This window comes from Anomaloglossus baeobatrachus, chromosome 7 (assembly GCF_048569485.1).
Source record: "Anomaloglossus baeobatrachus isolate aAnoBae1 chromosome 7, aAnoBae1.hap1, whole genome shotgun sequence".
NCBI classification, from domain to species: domain Eukaryota; kingdom Metazoa; phylum Chordata; class Amphibia; order Anura; family Aromobatidae; genus Anomaloglossus; species Anomaloglossus baeobatrachus.
In genome coordinates, this window is record NC_134359.1 from 132,250,270 (window position 1) to 132,256,472 (window position 6,203).

The following is a 6,203-nucleotide window of genomic DNA, read 5'->3' on the forward strand; positions in this document are numbered from 1 at the left end:
CCTTAGATGGTTGTAAGCAAGTGAGGGCTCCCTCTTTGACCCCATTGGTAAAACTGCGTCGTGTTCACAGGCTGCCGATGTTTGTTAACCTCTGACTCTGACAGGTACTATGTTGCCTTTTCCATACTGATAGTGTAGTGACACAGAATAGACACTACTAGACTGTCCCCTACTGGGCCATGTGCTTTCTATAGTGTTGGACATTATCTGTCCCTTCGTAAGCCTTTCTCTGAGAGTTGAAGCATCTACATTGACCTCTGCTGGCCTTTGTCAAAACTACACTTGCCTTATGTGATAAAGGGAAGTTAAGCAGCAGGTGAGAAATTTCCGGGTCCTTTTCTGATAGGAAAAATAGAAAGATGTCTGTAACTGAGGACTCTGGCTGTGAGGACTGAGTTTGGTGGGAGAGGTGTATGAACTCTGGAGTCGGTGGGCCTACTTTCAGTCACTTCTATTCTCTAGTGACCATGTTTGGTAAGGAGAAGGAAACTCTCTGTGGAAAGGAAAAATCCAGGCTGCCATTTATCCTAAATCAAGGTAGACCTGAACACAAAATGATCCAGAAAGCCCACAAACTGATCAAAGCCAAGACAGTTATAAATGCCTAAGGCTAACATAATCTCAGAGCTTGGATGAGGAAGAGTTAATCCTGCTAAGGAAAGAACAGTAATATAAGTTGTGGAAACTGTTATATGGATTGGCTTAGGCGGACTTTACACGCTGCGACATCGCTAGCAATTGCTAGCAATGTCGATCGCAATAGCACCCGCCCCCATCACACGGCCGATATGTGGTGATCGCTGCCGTAGCGAACGTTATCGCTACGGCAGCGTCACGCGCACATACCTGCTCTGCGACGTCGCTGTGACTGGCAAACCGCCTCCTTTCTAAGGGGGCGGTTCGTTCAGCATCACAGCGACGTCACAGCAGCGGCACTGAACCGTCGGCCAATAGAAAAGGAGGGGAGGAGATAAGTGGCCGAAACATGCCGCCCACCTCCTTCCTCCTTTTGCGGTGGACGGAGGTAAGGAGATGTTTGTCGTTCCATCGGCGTCACACATAGCAATGTGTGCTGCCGCAGGAACGACAAACAACATTTTACCTGCAGCAGCACCGATATTATGGAAATGAACGACGTGTCAATGAGCAACAATTTTGCACGTTTTTGCGCTCGTTGATCGTCGCTCATTTGTTTTACACGCTGCGATGTCACTACCGGCGCCGGATGTGCATCACTAACGTCGTGACCCCGACGATATATCGGCAGTGATGTCTCAGCATGTAAAGTACCCCTTACAGCGTACATTGTCAACACTGCAGTGTATGTGGAGTAAAAGTTCCCTCTCTTTGTTCATGAAATCTACGGTGTCTATGTTTCTTGTGGGATTGCTTTCACCCCAGCTATTACTACCTCATGCCATATGATCTGGGTGTCTGCGCATGCCAGGAACCACATGAAAGTCAAACGAGACCAGGGAGCTTAGCCACTACACATAGCTGGACTATGGAATAAGCCCCTGCGACCACCTACTTACTTTCCCCTACTACGGTATTCCCTTTTACATTTGCCTACCAACTTGTGGATTGCCGACACCATTGGAGGCACCGTGACAGGATTTGGCTCCAAGTACTGAGGCCCTGCATTCCTGCTGGAGGTTGCAGCAATAGTACTCGAGTGTATGAAGTATCTTGTCTTGTAGGATATTCATATATAGCTCAGCATTTAGACCACTATCAATCATGGTCAAGTATCCAACACCGTTTGCCTGTGAAACATCCTCATACCATCTGGCTTCTTTCACTGACCTTGATAGTTCCTTCAATTTCTCGATCCGTTAGCCACTTTTTCCCTTGTTTCTGATGGGACCTATTTCCTCCCATCATAGCCGTCTATTGACTTTCATCTTATTGCTCCAAATCTCCCTTTTCCAATATTATACAGTGTACTTTTTGGAAAACTTGAGCCAGCAGTTGTTATTGATGTCAAGGTTTCTTCACCTTTTTTCGGGCCACCATTCCAGATTTATGTAACGTGCATCACATGGTGCTTGCATGAACGTCTGTGATCTCACTATTATGAAGTACATGAGCCACCTCATCTGCTATGTTTGTATGCCAGAACTGATAGACCTTGTGATGAGCTGACTTGTTGTCTCCGATATTTTACCTGAACGTCCACCTCTTGGCTTTTAAATGGATGGACAGACTTCATTTTCTATTCTTCCAACTGACATGGCACTCACATGATGCAGTTTGGCAATTTTCTTGGCTAAAAGACTGCTGTTAAAGGGAACCAACCACCGGTATTTTGCTATATGAAGTAAAGACAGGGCCATACTGGCACTAGGATACTGAATTTAGGCATACCTATTTGTTGAAAGATGGGATGCTTGGTTGATGAAATATCTTTAATCAAAGTTGCAGCAATGACTGTTTCATCGTCAGGAGTTTATCAATACTGGTACAACATTCTTACTAAACTGACCAAACCTCCTCCTGTGATACTTATCAATAGACATTGTACATACAGATGAAAAGAAAAAAAAGAGTTCATCATCTCACGAGCTCCAGAGATGCCATCAGGAAAAGCGGTGCATGGATTTCCGACTTCCTGGATGAAGATTCCAAATAGATGAGTAAGATCCATCCAGCACCCAACATGAAAAAGATCCAAATATTTAAAACATCATCTTTATTGAAAAATGTTAAAAGCCCAAAGGGGAAGTAGATGGGTGAGGGTGAAAAAATGTGCTTCTTTCCTGTGACGGGGCATTTTCGCCCACACCCATCCACTTCCCTTTTGGGTTTTGTATAAAATTTAATTCACAAGAGCCTTCTTCGTTATGACTAAAGGCTGATTTACACCAGACAATCTATCATGCGATAGATTGTCGGGGTCACGGTTTTTGTGAAGCACATCCGGCATCGCTGGCGATGCCGGCCTGTGTGACACCTCCTAGCGACACAGTATCGCTCACAAATCATGAGTCGTGTACTGCTCACTAGGTTCCATAATATCGTTTAATTTAGTTGTTCATCGTTTCCGTGGTAGCACACGCCGCTCCGTGTGACACCCCGGGAACGATGAACAGCAGCTCACCTGCGTCACGCGGCCGCCGCCGGCTATGTGAAGGAAGGAGGTGGGCGGGATGTTTACGTCCCGATCATCTCCGCCCCTCCGCTTCCATTGGCCGGCAGCCGTGTGACGTCGCTGTGACGCCGAACGTCCCTCCCACTCCAGGAAGTGGACGTTCGCCGCCCACAGCATGGTCGCACGAGAGGTAAGTACGTGTGACGGGGGTTACCGACTTTGTGCGCCACGGGCAGCGATTTGCCTGTGACGCAAAAAGGATAGGGGCGGGTACGATCGATTGTGAAATTGCACAATCGGTCGTACCGTGCAAAGCAGCCTTAAGAGATAATCATCCTGAAATGCATAGACTGAGTCTACACTTGTTTTTTATTCTCATTTTAACATTTTTCAATAAACGTGGTGCTTTAAATATTTGGATTTTTTTCATCGCGAGTGCTGGATAAATTTAACTCATCTTCTAATGATATAAGCAGAGTGGAGTGGGAGGCGTTAACTTTCTGAACTCTGCTTTATCCTACAGCTAAGGCTGCTTTCTCATCAGCGTTCTTTTAACGAACGTCAAAAAAACGCAAAACGCATATGACTGGATCCTGTTAATTAAATATTGAACGCATACAAACGCAAGTGTTATTTTACAGGATCCTTTCACTTGCAGTTTATGGACGGGCATTGGAGTCACGTGATCAGGAGTCAGTGGAAAGCGAAAGAGAGAGAGATATCACACCAGGCTGGTTTCTGGGCATGCTCAGTAGAGCAAACACGATCCTTTCTATCAGCATACCACCGTACCACCGTTCACATGCGGTTGAGTGCGTTACAGTGAGGATCCAGTGACATACAGTATTTGGACACTGCTCAAAAACGCTACAAGTAGCGTTTTTGAAACAAGGTAAAAAAACGCAAACCAACAGATCCAGTATATGACGCATGCAAGCGCATGCAAACGCATCTTACCGTGATTCCATTGAAAATGCATTGAAATGACAATGCATTTGTCAAGGATCCGGTCACATGCGTTTGCTATTGTTTTGACATCTGTCAAAAAAACGCTGTTGTGAATGCAGCCTAAGAAGTCTGATTCTGTTAGAACTGCTGCACCCAGTAATCTAAGTGATACACCATTGGATTCAAGATCTCTTTGCCTACATCATGCAAATGTCAGATCAGGTAGCAAAAACCTGGTGACAGATTCCCTTTAAAGGGAACCTGTCAACAGATTTTTGAGGGACAAACCAAAACTAGCACCATAATCAGAGCCTGCTGCATTCCATAAAGGTGCATGTTATTCCCTGGCTCCCCTGTACACCACAGAGATACCTTTCTATAATCTCCTTCACTGTGTGTAAATCTTTGGATTCGGTCTGATGGGCATCCTAGGTTGCAGCTGCTATCCCTCCTATGCGCTGATTGCCATCCCTTGTGATGTTTGAGGTGGATGACGCCTCCTGTGCCATCCATATACCTGTACAGAGATCTCACTGGTTTGTGCATGTGCACCTATGTGTTTGTCTCTGCCCACAGTACGCCAGAGCGAAGTGCGCCTGCCCGAGCCAACAATATCTCTGCCCAGGTGTGATATTTTGACTGACAATGTGGATGGCGCAGGAGGTATCATCCACGTCAATCATTACAAGAGGACGGTGATCAGCGCGAAGAGGAGGGATAGGAGTCACTACTAATGATGCCCAGTGGTCTGGATGCAAAAATGTACACACCTTTATGAAATGCAGCACAGGTGCTGCTTAAGGTGCTAGGTTTGGCTTATATCTCAAAAAACTGGTGACAGATTCCCTTTAACCCATTATATGTTTGTACAGTATCATACAACAGCTTGCTGTTTACCCTGAACAGTTGTACAGGTTTGCTAGGAGTTGCTGCTTAATTACAAAAACAAGTGATAACACCCCTCATCATGCTGCAGACTTGTGACTATATTACTGACAGAGGCAGAAACTAAATCAGAATCAGAGGCTGGATAAGCAGTGATGCCCAGTGGCTTTCAGATCATGTGTTTTATCTGTATTTTTGCTTTTCCAATTCATCTGTATCCTATATATTACTTACAGCAAAGATGGAACTAGGCCAAAAAATACTACTTTTGGCCTTGGTAACGTACAGCTGCAGTTCCATCTTTGCAGTGAGAAATATATAGCATACAGATGAATTGGAAAAGCAAAAATACAGTAATGATATTTATTCTTTTTTGCTTTTTTATATATGTATCCTTTATATTAACACAAATGCCTCCTAGTCCATCACAGTGTGCCCCTAGATACAATGTTGTCACTTACTGTGCCCTCCTAAAAAAAGAGCCATATATAAAAATCATACTGCATACTGTGCCCCATGATGACAGTCCCGAATACAGAGTGCCTGGTAATACTAGCGCTATACACTATGCCTTCCCATAAAAATAATTCCATAGACTGTACCAGATGCAAATAAAGCCACTTTGGGAACCAGCACTTCTTAATGAGCTATGTAAGGCTTTTATTGGCTATGTACTATGAGCCCTCTCCAGATGGAAGGAACAGCCTCACCAGTGCCTCCTATGGCTGGGCGCACCCTGTAAGTCAGTCTGACCCTTCCTGGGGTCCCACATGGGGCATATTACACAAGCCAGAGACCCATCTGCAGACATTAGATTTTAGGAAATGTAAGAAACTAAGATAATTATGTCGCGGGCGGGGAAGGATGCCGCTGCGCTCGCTAACGCTCGGGTCCAGCGCTGCTGCGATGGCTGCTCGGTGGCTCGAGCAGTGGGCCGGATCCGGGGACTCGAGCGGCGCTCCTCGCCCGTGAGTGAAAGGGGGTAGGTTGGTTTGGGGATTTGGTCCGTGACACCACCCACGGGTTGTGGTGAGGTTGGGCACCACCACTGCTGGTAACGGGGATCCCGGGAGCGATGGCAGGGAGCAGCTGGGATGTTGTTTTCCCCTTCCGTGGGTAGGGGTTGGTGGTCCCGGGGCCCGGTGAGATGACGGGGAGGCAGGGTTGGATGGGTGCAGGGTTGGATGGGTGCAGGGTCGCCTGGACTGCGCAGCGCGGTGCCGGATGGCACGGTTGTACTCACTCAGCCACAAATATACACAAAGTCTCTGGTAAACCA